We start from the raw sequence: 17,631 nt of genomic DNA, 5'->3' as shown, positions 1-17,631 counted from the left end.
CTGAAGCATAGTCCCATACTTTCAAAAACCAATCGTTTAAGGAAGGAATTTCCAAAGTACGCCAGTTAGATGCATATATAATCCTAGCCGCTGTAATCATAAATAAACACAATTCGTTTGATTTAGCAGGAATATAAGGTTTTATCATACTTAAAAGAAAAATTTCTGGAAGGAAGGGGATCTTAACTTCTAAGATTTGTTCAATTTTCATATGAATTTGTTTTCAAAACTGTTGAGCTATACCGCAACTCCACCACATATGGTAAAATGAACCTAAATGTGAGTTACATTTCCAACATTTCTCTGAAAAAGAATCATCTATTTTATTAATAGTCAAAGGAGTTATATACCATCTGAAAAACATCTTATACCAATTTTCCCTTAGATTGGTACACAAAGTAAATTTCACATTCTTTTTCCATTGGTATTCCTAGTCCGAGAGATTGATCGATCTATTAAAGTTCTGCATCCATTTTATCATACATTCTTTTATCTGCTCAGTCTCTGTTTCATACTTCAGTAATAGTTTATAAATTCTGCCTAATAAATGATCAGTGTTTCGGGTGATTAATTCTTCAAATTCAGTCAGATCTCTAAGTTTCCCACCCTGTAGCTGTAACTCTTTCCGAACTTTTGAGCTGATCCTAGCTTGTTGAAACCAGGATGCTTGTTGAGTTGTTTGCCCAGAAGAAACTGATTTATCCAGAGCTAAATATTGGGAGTTCAAGATTAGAGTTATGATGATTTCAACTTTTAGTCATGCTCTAAAAAATGTGAAAATTGCAAGTTAAGGTGCCCATCTTAACTTCCATGCCATATAAACTGTATATACTTTGTACAGTCTTGTATGTTATGCTTCTTTAGAAATGAGTCTCCAAGCACCCTTTACTCATTAGTAGACCTCACCCTTACTTGTACAGACAAAGCAGCTTTCTATGTTTCTATGTTTCTATGTACTCAAGTGTAGACCCCACAGTTATGGCTAACTAGGGACTATTCATGAGTAATGCTGTTTGCTCATGAGTAGGGATATATCCTTACAATAAAGTTCTACCTTCACTACAAGTTGACTGCACCCTTACTTGTGAGCAGGGACATCATTAGGGGATGGCTCGTGGAGCTTGGGCCCCCAATACATGGCTCAGAGCAAGGCTTGTGGATGTCACACAGAACCATGATTAAACCATGGTTCTGTGTGACATCTGCAACTAGACCAATGATGCATGAACCACCTTCTGGGATCAAAGTGGCCACCCCTCGTCATCTAGATGTTACCAGGCAAGATGTGCAAAGGTCAAGCACACTGGTGGTAAACTGCAAGTATCCTCAGGCTGCAACAAACAAAAGTGGTCCAAGGAACTGAAACAAAATGATGCTAAGGAACATCCTACATATACCATTTTATTCATCTATCTATATATCTATCTCACACTGGTGTGGATGTGCCTAGCAAACAAACAAGTCCAGCAGGCTACTGAATATGCTTCACAGAGCCATTGTTTTGCCAGGATTTTACTGTACAGTCTCTAAATACTGTGAAGACATAATTTGTAATCTAAGGTGCGAAAAAACTGTATACAAAACCAAAAATGACTAATCATGGAAACAGCTCTATAGAATATGACTTACCTTAAAATAGCACAAAGGACAAAATAATTATGTCTGAATCGTCTCCATATCCTTGAGGATACATGTGTCCCTCAACCTGAAATGTGTGTATGTAACATGAGAAGCAAAACCTTGCAAACCACTTTCAACTCAATTATTGAGTGAGCATCTTGTCTGCAGCTTATATCATGTGAGTGCTGTTGAAGTGGGATAGACTGCAAAAAATACATTGAATTTACAATCTGACCAATGTAGGTTGTACAATTGCATTACAAACTGAACTAAGCTTGCCTGTCAAAATGTCAAAAGCACCTTTGAGCCTCTTGCTTGTGAAAGTAGTTAATGCAACTAGACAATAAAAGGAAATAAAATGTAAACTCTAGACAATATAGGTTTTACATTTGCAATACAGACAATCTAAGCCTTGTGTGAAAGTGCTGGGTCATATACAGTTGCAGGGTTGGTCTCCTTGAGAGATCAATCAATCATATTCACATTATTACTTTCAACAACAACGAAAGTTCTCAGAGTGAGAAACAGAGACTTATATGTTTTTGTATGTATGTGTTTATTTAGAAATATTCAAGTTGAACATGGAAGAGCAGGGAAGTATGTACTACTACTAAAGGAAAGGTTGTCAAGTCAGTGTCGCCTCCTGGCAACCACAGGGCCATGTGGTTTTCTTGGTAGAATACAGGAAGGGTTTACCATTGCCTTCTCCTGCGCAGTATGAGATGATGCCTTTCAGCACCTTCCTGTATTGCTGCTGCCTGATATAGGAGTTTCCCATATTCTGGGAAACTCACCAGGGGGGATTTGAACCAACAGCCTCCTGCTCTCTAGGCAGGTTGCTTCCCCGCTGCACCATTAGGTGGCTATATGAACTACTACTCCTATTTATATACTGCTTTTCAACAAAAGTTTCTAAAGTGGTTTATACAGAAAATAAACAAAAACCAAGATGGTTTGCTGTCCCCAAAGACCTCTAAAAATAAATATAAGGCAGACACCAACAACCACCACTGGCGAGATGCTGTTTTGGGGTTGGATAAGGCCAGTTGCTCTCCCACGCTAAATAAGAGAGAATCACCACTTTAAAAGGTGCCTCTTTGCTCAGTTAGCACTTAGCAGCAATATAGTCAGACTGTGATACTCTGAAGCAGCAGCCATTTCCCCAAAGCAAAGAGCATGTATTTGGTTACCAGCTGTAGACTAATGACTTCTTCACTGCACCAAGCAGGTCTGGTGTGCTCAGTAGCTAATCATCACCAGCCATCAATGCTCAGTTAAGCTTGAAACTATCAGTGCTCATTAAAGCAGCATATATAGCTATTAAGATAATAAAAGGCTAGAGAAAGGGTCAAACCTTAACTTATGGCCATATCTTGGTAAATCTGATTTCAACATCATTTCAAGTGCTAACAACACAGAAGTTGGAATGCTTCCATATGAATTTGGTCCTCCACCATAGATTGATTCTGGTTATAAGGCAAAATTCAGGGTGGAGGTCACCCTTTTACATTATCTATCTCTTTGCTGGTATGTCTAGTGCCAAATTCATATTTCACAGGATATTGTGAAAACACAGGTAACCCCATACATACATTTTCTCATCATTGTAAGGTCATTATAGGCAATGTTAGTAAGCCAGAGGTTGCCAGTTTGACTCCCTGCTGGTATGTTTCCCAGACTATGGGAAACATTTATATCGGGCAGCAGTGATATAGGAAGAAGCTGAAAGGCATCATCTCATACTGCGCAGAAGATGGCAATGGTAAATCCCTCCTGTATTCTACCAAAGACAACCACAGGGCTCTGTGGTCACCAGGAGCTGACACCGACTTAATGGCACACTTTAGTCTTGCGATGGTAGAGGCCTTGGGAGTGCTTGCTGTATGGCATATTTTCTTGATTAATTTTTGTATTTATATCCTGCTATGCCATCAACATACCAAGACATTCCTGTCTAGTGGAACCAAAAAAGGGGCAATCTACTATGTAAGAAGAGAGCTGGTCTTGTGGTAGCAAGCATGACTTGTCCACTTAGCTAAGCAGGGTCCACCATGGTTGCATATGAATGGGAGACTTAATGTGTGAGCACTGTAAGATATTCCCCTTAGGGGATGGAGCCACTCTGTTAAGAACAGAAGGTTCTAAGTTCCCTCCCTGGCATCCCCAAGATAAGGCAGAGGGAGAGTTCTACCTGCAACCTTGGAGAAGCCACTGCCACTCTGTGTTGACAATACTGAGCTAGATGGACCAATGGTCTGATTCAGTATATGGCAGCTTCCTATGTTCCTAACCTGTCTATGGATTTATAACCATTCATTGAGGCTGTGCACATGAGCAGTCCTACCCAGGTTGCTCATGTGCAGCACTGGGATCGAGGCCAATCCCAGCGCTGCCTCCCCTGGTAGCCTGAGTTTTTTACTTGGGCTTTTACCTGAGCCCACCCTGTGCCCCAGGTCCAGGGTCGTGTGTATGCTCGGGCTGCACACAGCCAAAGCATACACAGAGTCAGGTGCCTACAACACTCGACTCCCGGGGGGATCTCCCAATGCATTGTGGGATTCCTGGATGCTGGGAAAACAAGTCCAAGCCTTGAGATATCCATGCTGCGCAGAGCAGTGCAGATCATGTGGGTGCACTGTGGTGCGCAGAAGAGGAAAGTGTCACTCATCTGCGGGGGAAAGTAGGTCCAACCCTGCCTCCCCCACTGCCCACCCTCCCCACCCCAGGGATGGTCGTGTGCTCAGCCTTATTATTTCATTCTTAATGAGGTTTATGCCAAGGATAAGATAGGTAAACCATCCTTTATTTTATCCCCAAAGCATCCTTTATTTTATTCTTTTTAAACAGCTGGAGATGGGCGTATAAGAGACCTGGTAGCAAATGCATTGCTTAAAATGAGGCTTTATTAATTTTCTGTTACTCTTTGTAGGTTTTTCTTTCAACTGTTACCCCATCACTTTCTTTATCTTTTGAGAGTTTTGAAATAGTTTTTGCTTTTTCTACTGCTACAAATATTTATACACCGCTCTTCAACAAAATTCTCAAAGCAGTTTGCATAGAAAAAATGTATGTCCATCTCTTTGCTATTGAATTCTGAGTAGGAATGAAGGAAACAAAATAAAACTATAATTAATTTGCTTCTAGTTAAATTTGTTTTTTTTAATGTGTTATTTATTTGTTACATGTTGATACTGCCCAGTCTAAAGGTTTACAAGGTAAAGAAAATCTAAAGGTTGACAATTATATATGTTTTACATTTTATTTAATATTTCCTTAAAGAGAACAAATTATAAATGGACAAAACACAAATTCATTCTGAACAGTCAATCTCTCCTGATAAAGGAGACGCAGTGGCATTTTGCAGAACTGCTTGAGCCTGATTGTTGAAAACTTGTTGCTGTTTGGAAATGACCGAGAAAATGAAATGTGTCTTGCCAAGTGTAGCTGTTAGTCAAGCCTGCAGCATTTCCTTGAGCTTTCATTGCCCTAGCCAAAGAACACACTCATGGTTCCTGATGTTAACCATCAATCCTGATGACCACTGATGTTAACAGTTATGAACAACCTATAGTTTTAGCCTCTGGTACCCACAGCAGTTATCTGACTCATATGAGCTGCAGGAGACTGTATCAGAACTACAAGTAAATTACAGCAGCTTCTTTCCTTGTAAATCCTGATTGAGGCTAACAAATAATGACATCACATTGCACCACAAAGTTTCCAGCCAAACTCCTGTCATTGCTTCCAGCTGCTTTTTTAAAAATTCCCTTTTGATCCTTTTCTCTTTCTTTATAAGTAAACACTCTTACACCAAAATCAATGGGAGGTTAAAAACTAGAAATGATGTGTGCTTTGGTATGGTGCTAATCCACTTATTTGGATCTTCTTACTGTTCCTTCAGTCTGCCCTGATCCTCTCTATCAGCACACCCAGCTGCTCTGATCAGCTCTCCAAAACTTTCACTGTTGCTATATTCACATTTCTGTCAACTCAGAAGGTTGCTGTTGCAAGTTCCCCAATTTCTTCTCTAAGGAGACTTGCCACTTAATTATAATTTGACAGAATGCTAGATTTGGAGCAGGGAGACTTGGGTTCAAATGCCTACTCAGTGACCTTGGACCACTCTCAAATCCCTACTCAGTCCCAAATCCCTATTCAGTAACGTTGGACTAACTTACCTCACATTAGTTGTTGTGAGGGAAAAGAAAAGATATATGCTTTCCTGAGCTCCTTGGAAGAAGCGTGGAATACAAATATAAACAACAATAAGATGCATTTTTTTAAAAAAAATTCAAATAGCAACACATGCTTCGTGGGGATTTTTCACACATTGGTAAGTAAGAAAGTTTTATTTACGGTCTTAGACCAGCAAAACAAAACAGTAAATACTGTAAACTTAAAGCTCTCAGCTTATACAAATACAGAACAATTTGCCATTGTCAATGTTGTTACTTTATCTAATCACTATATCTATGTCTGATCACTAATTTGCTATACTCACATTCTCAGATGTTTACAAAATTTGAAATTATTTCATGGCGGATTCTACAAGCTGCCGTGCAAAATTTAGCAACATTCTATGTCAGAACTGAATTCTGGTCAGCCAGAAGTTGGTGTACATAAAATTCGTCTCAACATTCTGGTGTATTCACTAAAATAGGAAATATAAAAGTTTTACAGAGATCACGATAGAAAGAACAATACAGCAAGACATGCCCCACTGTTGCAACCGATCCAGTGCCACAGGGGCATATTCGATCTGCACTTGAGATTTTCTGAAATCTTCCCTCAAGCAGCACCAAAGGGAGGACATTGAATCGCACCAAAGTAAACACTCTCCAATGTTTGGCTACAGTGAGTGTAGAAAAATAATCAGGTAGTGTATTATCGTTTGGCTTCCTTTGGCTAATAAAAGTTGGGGCCAAAACTAAATTATTCTGCTATTCAGTGTCTAAGATACATTGCCTGAGGGTTAACATAGTTTGCTGATCAGAGGCGTAACTATAGGGGGGGCAGGGGGGGCACGTGCCCCGGGCGCCATCTTTTCTGGTCACATGGGGGGCGCCGCCATGACAAAAAAAAATTTATTTTTTTTAAATTTTTTGTTAATACAAATGTTTCCTGCTCAGTGCAGCAGCGCTGCAGCAGTCAAGGGAGCACGTCAGCGCCCCCTCCCCCACGAGCGGTCCCTTCCGCGCCGCCCCCCCCATTGCTTTGCTGGAGCCTGGCGGCCAGTCAGTGGCCTGGCATGGCGGCGGCAGTGGGCACTTGTGAGGAAAAACCTAAGTATAATGTAGTATGTTGGGGGCGCGGGGGGGGGCGCCATTTCAGTGCTTGCCCCGGGCGCCGTTTTCCCTAGTTATGCCTCTGTTGCTGATATCCCAGTGCAGTCAACAAATCAGGAGAAAATTCACATGCCTGAAGTTTTTCTACTACAGCCAGTTTCCAGATTGGAATTCATTGACTAAGGTCAGTGGGGTGAGACCAATGGAAGAGAAGATCAGCTTCAACCAAAAGTTAAAGATGATAATCCATGCCCTAGCCTCCACCTTTGTTAACCTGGACTTTAGTTACATTTGTCACATAGTGGGGCACCTGTACAATTACTCTAACAAATGTCATTTATGTGATCTCCACTGGATTAAAATGAGAGATTTAGCCTCAAATAATTTGATGGCCATTGGAACACAATTACCTCCTCTGTCTCCATAAAGCCTCACAATGTCTGCTACACTTCTTTAGGCCATCTGTACTGCATAATCACATTGGTCCCTCTGCCTACTGGTTGCATGGAAGAGCACTCCCATGTATTTAAAGCATTCAACTTGTTCTCTTTATTTTATTAATGTACCAATTATATGACTTTGATCTTTTGGCAAACAGTATGATCTTTGTTTTGTTATAATTAATCAATAGTCATTCTTCCTTCCAGTATACAGCAAGGGCTTGTAAAGCCCTCTTAAGTTCAGTAAGTGTTTGAAATAAAACAGCCCTATCCTCTGCATAGAGCAATATTGATATTAGCTGATTTAGGAGGGTAGAATTCAGATCTATTAAAAATGCAACTAAGGAATTTATAAAAATTAAACAAAAGCGGTGCAAGGATACATCCCTGCTTAAAACCCGAGTAGGCACAGGGCCAGTGAGTTGCCCTTGTGGCTTATATCTTAACTTGTATACATGTATTATCATAAAATCTGTATATAAGAAGAAACAGGCACCTGTCTATCAAGGAGGCCTCAAGATTTCCCCATGGAGAGTCAGCGTGGTGTAGTGGTTAGAGTGCTAGACTAGGACTGGGGAGACCCGAGTTCAAATCCCCATTCAACCATGATACTAGCTGGGTCACTCTGGGCCAGTCACTTCTTTCTCAGCCTAACCTACTCCACAGGGTTGTTGTGAAAGATAAACGTAAGTATGTAGTACACCGCTCTGGGCTCCTTGGAGGAAACGCAGGATATAAATGTAAAAATCATCATCATCGGTCTCTAGAGATAAGATCGAATGCACATCTGCAATCAATGAAGGCTGTGTAAAGAGACGTTTTGGGCTCACTAGTATCTCTCAACCATGTGTTGTAAAACTAGCCCATTGTAAAACTATCCAGTTGATTGACCAGCTTGCTCCTCTGTCAAAATATTTCCCTGGTCTAACCAATCTTGTAATTTCTGGTATAGATGCCTAGCATATAACTTGCTAATTATACTCAGGAGGTTAATTGGATGGTAGTTTGATGGGTCCTCCTTCTGACCCTTTTTAAAGATAGAGAAAATAATAGCCAGGCCTCAATCCTTGGGGATACTGGCAGTTCAATCAATAAATGCAAATAAAGATGATTGAACAGGAGCCTAATGTCCAGTGTTAGATTTGATCAGCTTAGAAGGAATATAATCGACACCTGGAGCCTTACCAGATTTCATTTGAGCTATTAATTTAGTAATTTCCAAGGACCAAAACTAATTTTGGAATATGTTAACTGGTTTTTATCTTCTGCGTATAATGCTTGAAAATGAGCCTCCCAGGTCTCTGTGGGAATACGGCAGTCCAACTGAGACATTCCTCTGCTAGGGGGCTCTGCAGTAATACACCAGAATTCTGTTGAATTTTTGGTTCTTACTAGTTAAAATATCTGTTGCTAGACCATTAGTTACTGCACACCTCTTTATATATTTGATAAGTTGTTTATACTGCTTCTTCTGGAGTGATAGGGCCTGTAAAGATACTGACTGTGTATTTCTTCTGTAAAGGTTGTAGGTAGCAATAAGGGTATTCTTGGCTTCAACACAATCCCTGTCAAATCAATAGTTAGTTCTATCATGAGGGGACTTAATTTTCTCATAGTTCTTAGATGTCAAAGGGTCCTGGGGCATCTGCACAATATTATAATACTATCCTAGAATAATATTTTCTGAGCCCATTGTTAGCATTGAGGAGCAAAGCTGCTGAAGCCCATCAGATTTCAACAAATCTGAGGTAACTCTGTCCACTCAGACCATCTAATTCTAGTTGGTCGCGTATCAGCCACTAAAACTGGTTGAAAAACAGGCTCTATAAATAATAGGAAATCAACAGATTTTAGGCTCAAGACTAAAGGTAAGTCATTATCTGGGTGGCATGCAATCTCAAACCATACCACAAAATTTAATAGATTTTGAGAGATTATAACATAATCAATTTTAAATATTTTTTAACCTGCCCAAAATGTAAATTCTCCTGGATTATCCCTCTCAGCTGTGCCATTTAAAATACAGAGGTCCAATCAGTTGGTCATTTGCATTTCGGTTTAGTGCATTTTTTAAAGCACCCATCTTAATGAATGAAGGGCTCTCACACAGGTTCCAGATGCCTGTGTCTGCTTCTGAAGAAAAGCATTGTCTCGCTTTGTGATTTTTGGCACTTCAGCACCTTCCTTGCACTATTTTTGGAGTACTTGTGCTTACTTTCCTGTTTGTTTTCATTACCACTTAAAAGCACTGGACAGCAAGTAGCGCTCCAAAAAAAGCACAAGGAAGGTGCTCCCCATCTGGCTGAAGTACTGAAAATAGCAGAGAAAGACAATGAGTGTCTTTGGAAGCAGATGCAGGCATCTAGAGAGCCTGTCATTAATTAAGATAGGAGCTTTTTAAAAAAGACACACCAAACTGACGTGAGGAAGCAGTCTTGGTTTCCTGTTTTATGTAGGAATTCCACTTTAGTTCAGGATGGCGTAAAAGCAGGAATGGAAAAGGTTGCCAGAACCTAAGGGGTATACTTGTGGGTCAAATGGGCCATAAGCCAGAATTTGGCTTTTTAAAAGCCAAATCTGGCCACCTAGGAATGGAATGCCACAGGCCACATTGGGCCATTTCAAAACAAGTTCTTCTAGTAAGAACTAATTGGCTTACTTTCCTTTCACTGTCTCTACATCTGGACTAAATTTGGTGCAAATCAAGGTCCACAAGTTAGATCTCTTGAGCCTCAAATGTCCATGTGTCTGCCATCTTGGATTGGGTTGGATGTCATCATTGCAAACTGCACCATTGAGGTGTCCCTGTGTGTCACTCACTACAGCTGTTCCACATTTGGTTCAAATCAGTTAGACCAGAGTTTCTCAACCACCGGTCCGGGGACCGCTGCCGGTCCCCGAAGGGTTGAGCGCCGGTCCCTGACTGGGAGTCAAACCCCCCCCCCCAACAACTGCAATCAAGGCACTCACTTCCTCAACAATTTTGCACATGGTACGGAAGAGGAAGAGTATCACCTTCTTGTCCCTTGCCTCCACGTGCTGCTGTGATCTTCCTACAGCTATTTTATTCCCTATCTTTACAGCTTCAAACTGTATGCGGTGTGGAAGGTATGCCACCTGAAGGGCTGCCACTTGAAGGGCTGCTGGTTCTTGCATGCTCATTGTTTGCAGCCAAAGGTTGATTGATTGAAACCCAGCTGCCTATTGTGGTCGAGGCGCCTTGAGAGGGAACGCTGTTTCCCTCTTGCATCGGTGGGGTGTTGTGGTCCCTCTGCCCCCTGTAACCCCCTGGTCTGCACCGCTGGTGGAGGACGGCGGTCCCCTTTATGACCTCGCCGGGTGCGGGGGACAATCTCTGGCCGGGATCATGCCGCGGTGAGGGCTAAGCAGAGGAGGGAGGGAGGAGGGCCGCCTTGGCTCACCTCGCAGGTATGCGCGGGCAGCATGTGGGACCACGTGAGCTGCGTGGCCCCAAAGGCAGACTGGTGTGATTGGCTCCCGCAGGGGAGTTGAGAGGGGGGCACAGAAGTGCACATTGTGAGAGAGGATGGGGAACACTTGCTACACTCTGGTGCGCAAGCACAGTGGCGGCAGCTCTTGGACCCAGGCGACCTTCCGAGTGCAGTCCGGTGCACCATTGCCTCACCCACCCTGAACAGTGCCTCGTCTCCCCAGCGAGGAAAATGAGGCATCTACCACTACAACGCCCCACACCCTCCGCCATCTCAGAATCACCCCCTTTCTTTTAATGCCAGGTCTCCACCGCTCTTCTTCACATTTTCTTTCACCATTAAAAAAAACCCCATTCCCAGCACCTGCCATGTAACGAATTTAACGAGTTTTGGAGGAGCTGCACGGGTTTCATTAGGTCCACCTAACAAAGTGCACATCTAAGAGCAGGATCCAGATCAAGTCAGGTGATCATGACCAAGCAGCATTGACACAAATGAGAGATGACTAAATTAATTTCAGTGGGTGGTCGTGACTAACGTTGTCTGGATCCTGCCCTGCAACTACACAACTCCTGCTAAAACTCCACCTCCATCATGAGAGGGTTAAACTGTAGATTTCCGGCTCTACTGAGCTTGCCCTGCTCTCCTCTCCTCACCTCCTTTTTGCTTTGCTTGACATCCAGCCTGATGAAGCATTTTGGGGGATTCAAAAGCTTGCTTGTGTGTTGTTTTCATTGCCCCCATGTAGCTTTTGAATTTTTCTAATGGCCCAACATCCCCTCTCCATTGAGTAATCACAAGCACCTCCACCCCCACCCCACACATACTGAAGACATACTGGAGACAAATTTGTTCACCCAGGCTTTTAGATTCAGGGGTTCTCAACCTTGGGTATCCAGACATTGGTGGACTTCTACTCCCATAATCCCCAGCCATAATGGCCAAATGCCATTGTGGTTGGGGGTTATGGGAGTTTAACTGAGGGACCCAAGGTTGAGAACCCCTAATATTCCATGTTTGCAAAAGATTCCAAATTTAATTATTTTAATGCTTATATTATTTTAATTGTAAACTGCCCAGAGATGCAAGTTTTGGGCAGTATAGAAGTCTGATAGATAGATAGATAGATAGATAGATAGATAGATAGATAGATAGATAGATAGATTTGAAACCCCTTTACTAACTGCCGGTCCGGGAAACTGTGCATGAAGAATGTAGCGGTCCTTGAAACTCTGCACGAAGAATTTAGCGGTCCTTGACTCCAAAAAGGTTGAGAAACACTGAGTTAGACAATCCTCAAGCTAGTGCACTTGTGCCTCAAAAGTTTATGCATCCACCATCTTGAATTGGGGTGGGTGACATCATCACAAATTACACCATTGGGGCATCCTTATGTGTCCATTCAGCTGTAGCAAATTTGGTTCAAATTGGTTAGCCTGTCCACAAGTTAGTGTACTTGCACCTCAAAGGTTTATGTGTCCACCATCTTGAACTGGGGTGGATGACATCATCACAATCTTTGCCATTGAGGTGTCCCTATGTGTCCATTCAGCTGTAGCAAATTTGGTTCAGATCAGTTAAGCGGTTCACAAGTCAGCCCACTTGCACTTCACAAGTTTACGCGTCTATCATCATTAATCGTTGTGGATGACATCACCACAAACTACGCCATTGAGGTGTCTCTGTGTGTCACGCACTGCAACTATACCCAATTTGGTTCAAATGGGTCAGGCAGTCCACAGATTAGCCCACTTGCGCCTCAGATGTTAACGCAGCTGCCATTTGAAAATGGAAAGGATGGCATCATCACAAACCACGCCATAAGGGCATCCCTATATGTCCCATCAGCTGTAGCAAATTTGGTTCTAATTGGTTAAGCAGTTCACAAGTTAGCCAACTTGTGCCTCAAAAGTTTACATGTCTGCCGACTTGGATCGGTGTGGATGACATAATCACAAACTACGCCATTGAGGTGTCCCTATGTGTCCCTACAACTGTACCCAATTTGGTTCATATTGGTCCAGGTGTCACGAAGTTGATGTGGGCGGGGGGGGGGGCACACAGACACTCACACAGAATGCTGGGTGATTATGCTAATAATAAGCCTTCCCTGCACCCTTCTTTACTTTTTACAAGTCTCCAAGGGTTGGTTATTAACCCAGCAAGAGAAAGTGGGGCTAGAAGGTGGATTTCTCTGGTGCAAAATGTGTCTCAATGAGAGCTTGGCCAAATTAACAATTAACACCATGTGCAGGCATACGCCTGGGAGGACAATAAGATTTATACACTTGCTTGTTAGCAAGGAGGAAAAGGCGAACGGGGATCTTTGATCACTCCAAGGTCTGTTCAGAGTAGCCTGTAGGAGAGATCTAGTCACAGTAGTAACCTACAAGAACTTCTGGGTTTAGCAGAATCTTTCCCCTAGCTTTCTGGATTTGGAAAGATAAGGATTTTTAATCGTTCATAGGCAGCTTCTCTGAGCATGCTGCGGAAATGACTCATCGCTGATAGGAGTCATTTCTGAGCTAGTTGACTGAGAAGGCTACTAAGAGCTGGTTAAAACCAGTTCAGCCAGTTTATTCATTTATTGACCTGAGTCAGGAAAGGAAAATTCCACACACCAGTTCGCCACATCGAAGGATCACTATCTGGTGAAGATTGGACTGAGGGTGGACCCAAAACACCTCTGCAGGGGTGGGGGACCAGTTAGGATGATCTGCCCTTGGAGGCTTATGGACCTTAATGGATTCCTGATGGCTCTGGGGGAGTTTCCTACTGAAAGAGTGGATGATCCCGTTGATGGCCTGATGGTGGTGATGGTGGCAAAGAAATCTACTTTCCCGCAGAGGCGTAACTAGGGAAAACGGCGCCCGGGGCAAGCACTGAAATGGCGCCCCCCCCAGGTTTTTCCTCACAAGCGCCCGCCGCCACAGCCAAGCCAGGCCACTGACTGGCCGCCAGGCACCAGCAAAGCAATGGAGGGGCGCAGGCGGTGCGGAAGGGACCGCTCGTGGGGAAGGGGGCACCAACGCGCTCCCTTGACTGCTGCAGCACTGCTGCACTGAGCAGGAAACATTTGTATTAACAAAATTTTTTAAATTTTTTTTAAAAAAATTGGTCATGGCGGTGCCCCCCACGTGGCCAGAAAAGATGGCGCCCGGGGCATGTGCCCCCCCTGCCCCCCCTATAGTTACGCCTCTGCTTTCCCGCCACCATTACGTCTGCTCAATGTTGTCCAGTGGAGCTTTTTCGAGTGGTTTGGGGCCTCCTAGGTGAGGACCCCAAAGACCATCAAACAGAACCCCCAGAAGCCCGCTGTGACCAATTTACATTACCATTTATGGATGAAATTGCTCACATCTGTTCTGACTTGAATGCTAAGATTTTTGCAGTGCCGGAACTGGATGTTGCCGATGTACCTCCTGAGCTTGTTATATTGGATGGTTTTCAGACTGTGTTGCCTGAGGAGGTGGACAGGCTGCTTGGAAGGCTGAGGCCTACCATGTGCGTGCTTGACCCTTGTCCTTCATGGTTGGGGAAGGCTTCTAGGGAGTGACTGGGTCCATGGGTGGCAGGGGTGGTGAAAGTCTTCCTAAGGCAGGGAGTGGTGCCCCCTCAGCTGAAGGAGGCAGTCATCAGGCCCCTCCTAAAAAGCCCTCATGGGACCCAGATGACCTGAATAACGTACAACGAGTTTCTAACCTCCCCTTCTTGGACAAGGTTTTGGAGAGCATGGTAGTGTCTCAGCTCCAGGCAGTTCTGGATGAATCTGATTAGTCTTAGATCCTTTCCAGTCTGGCTTCCAACCTGGATATGAGATGAAAACTGCCTTGGTTGCCCTGGTAGATGACCTACACCGGGAGATAGACAGAGAGAGCGTGACTCTGCTGATTCTCCTAGTCCTCTCAGCCACTTTCAATACTATCAACCATGGTATCCTTCTGGGACGTCTCTCTGGGTTGAGAACTGAGGGCACGGTTATACAGTGGCTCCACTCCTACCTTGAAGGTCTGGTGGATGCCTGCTCCACCCTTTGGCCTATGGGGTGCCACAGGAATCTATTCTGTCCCCATGCTGTTTAATATCTACATGAAACCTCTGGGAGAGGTAACCTGTAGGTGTGGGCTGCCGTGCCATCAGTATGCTGATGACACCTAGCTCTACCTATTTTTTAAGTCGGCAGACACCAGGGAGGCAGTGGATGCTCTGAACCATGGCTTGGAGGCTGTTTTGGACTGGTTGGGGGCAAACAAACTGAAATTTAATCCAGACAAGATGGAAGTTTTTAATTGTAAACTGCCCTGAGCCATTTTGGAAGGGTGGTATAGAAACAGAATAAACAAACAAAAAGTGCTCTGGGTTGGTAAAACTGATTATCCAAGTACTGAGGTAAATCTGGTCTTGGACATGGTCACACTCCCTCTGAAAGACAAAGTCCACAGCTTGGGGGGTACTTCTGAACCCAACACTGTTCTTGGAGGCACAGGTGGCAGCGGTGTGCAGAAATGCCTTTTACCAGTTATGGTGAGCCAGCTGCGACCCTACTTGGAGAAGTCGGACCTGACCTCAGTGACTCATGCTTTGGTAACATCCAGATTGGACTACTGCAATGCGATCTACATGGGGCTGCCCTTGAAGATGGTTCGGAAGCTTCAGCTGGTTCAGAATGCTGCTGCTAGGATGCTTGTGGGTACAAGTCACTTCACAAGTATCACACCCATCCTGTGGCAGCTTCATTGGTTACCAGTCTGCTTCTGGGCTAGATTCAAGGTGCTGGGTTGACCTTTAAAGCCCTACATGGCTTGGGGGAGGGGTACCATTATGCGGTCCAACACGTCCCCTGCCCCCAAGCCATGTAGGGCTTTAAAGGTCAATCCAGCACCTCGAATCTAGCCCAGAAGACTCATTGGCCCATATGAACCTGCCAGGGCCCTCCGCTCATCATCTCAGATCCTGCTCATGGCCCCACCACTAACAGAGATCTGGTTGGCGAGGCCTAGAGACAGGGCCTTTTAGGTTGTGGTCCCTCAGCTTACAACGCCCTCCCTGAAGAGCTTCACCATGCTCGCTCCCTCAGTGCTTTTAAAAAACAACAAAAAACACATCTTTTTAAAGAGGCTTTTTAATGTTTCACCTGTTGCTTATATCTGGTAGACTCTTTAGTCTTTAGTTTTTATAATTCTTAGATTTCAGCTTTTTAAAGAATTTAATTAGAAATTGTAAAGGCTAATTCTGATTGTGGTTTTAGCTTGGAGTTTTAACTTGTTTAATTTGGTTAACTTGATTAGTCTGATTTTATATTGTAACTATTTTATAAATGTTGTGAGCCGCCTTGAGCAGTTAATGTATTGGAGGGGCAGGGTATACATATTTTAAATAATAAATAAATAAATACTCTATGGAATTTGATGCCACAAGCTGTGCAAGCCACTAGCTTAGATGGTTCTAAAAGGGGATTGGACAAATTCATGAAGGACAATATATTAATGGCTACTAATCATAATGGCCGTGTGCTACTTTCAGGTTCGGAGGCAGTATGCCTCCGAATATAAGTTGCAGGGTAACACATAGCCAAGAGAAGGGTAAAGCCTTCATTTTTTGCTTCTCATCTTCCCAGAGACATCTTGTTGGCCACAATGGGAAACAAGATGCTGCAGTAGATAGGCCCTGGCCTGATTCAGTAGGGCTGCTCTTGCCTTCTTATGGATTCTGCTGTAATTCCCTAGGAGCGTCTACAGTTTTACCCACAGAGACAGAAACAGAACAGAGAAAATTATTGTTATGTCTTTGTAGGCCATTTCCTGGTCCACACTGAAAATCCTTCTTAAAATATCCTCAGAGAGAACCAGAGTGCTGCCCATAGAAATCAATGGAGGAATCCTGGATTTCATGTTAGTTATGATTGGGCTGCCCCCAAGTCCTGCTATGCTGTCTCATCGTGGCGCATGTGTGTGTTCCTGGGAGGGATGAGCAAAGTACGCTGGGAGGTATACTCCCAGTAGGGTGACCCAAAGCACGAAGGTCATCCCAGCTACCCAGCTAAAGCAAGCAGGCATCGATATTGGGCAGCAGCGATATAGGAAGGTGCTGAAAGCGGATGATCACTTCAGCGACAACAGCAAAGGCATCATTTCATACTGAGCGGGAGAAGGCAATGGTAAACCACTCCTGTATTTTACCAAGAAAAACCACATGGATAGATAAAATGGAATGATTGTCGATGTAGTGCCGGATGATGGGCCCCTCAGGATGGATGGTACTCAACATGCTATTGAGGAAAGCTGAGGATCTCTCAGAGTACTGATGGTGTTTATGACATGGTTAGACTAAAGCCTTTTGGAAGTCCAGCAGCTGATGTTGCTGTGCGGGAAAAGAATATCTGAAGCTGCAAAGACAGAATTACAATGGGAATGTGAAACGTAAGAAGCATGAATATGGGAAAGCTCAACACAGTGAAAGATTAAATAAACTGACTACAGATTGACATCTTGGGCATCAGTGAATTAAAATGGACTGAAATGGGACACTTTCAGTCAGAAAATCATACTGTTTACTACTCAGGACACGAAAACCAAAGAAGGAATAGTGTTGCTTTCATAGTCAGGAAGGATATTGCAATGACAAGTACTTAGATACAATGCGGCCAGTGACCAACTAATATCAATTAGATTTCATGGACAACCCTTTAACATGAACAGATCACGAACTGCTCATGTGCAAGTTCCAAGTCAAACTAAGACGGAAAAACAAAGCTATCCAGCTTCCATGATATGATCTTGAGAATGTACTCACCATTTTCAAGAAGAATGTCAGGAACTGCCTTGAAGTTCTGAA

This window comes from Hemicordylus capensis, chromosome 5 (assembly GCF_027244095.1).
Source record: "Hemicordylus capensis ecotype Gifberg chromosome 5, rHemCap1.1.pri, whole genome shotgun sequence".
In the NCBI taxonomy this organism is placed as follows: domain Eukaryota; kingdom Metazoa; phylum Chordata; class Lepidosauria; order Squamata; family Cordylidae; genus Hemicordylus; species Hemicordylus capensis.
Note: the sequence above shows the minus strand (reverse complement) of the source record.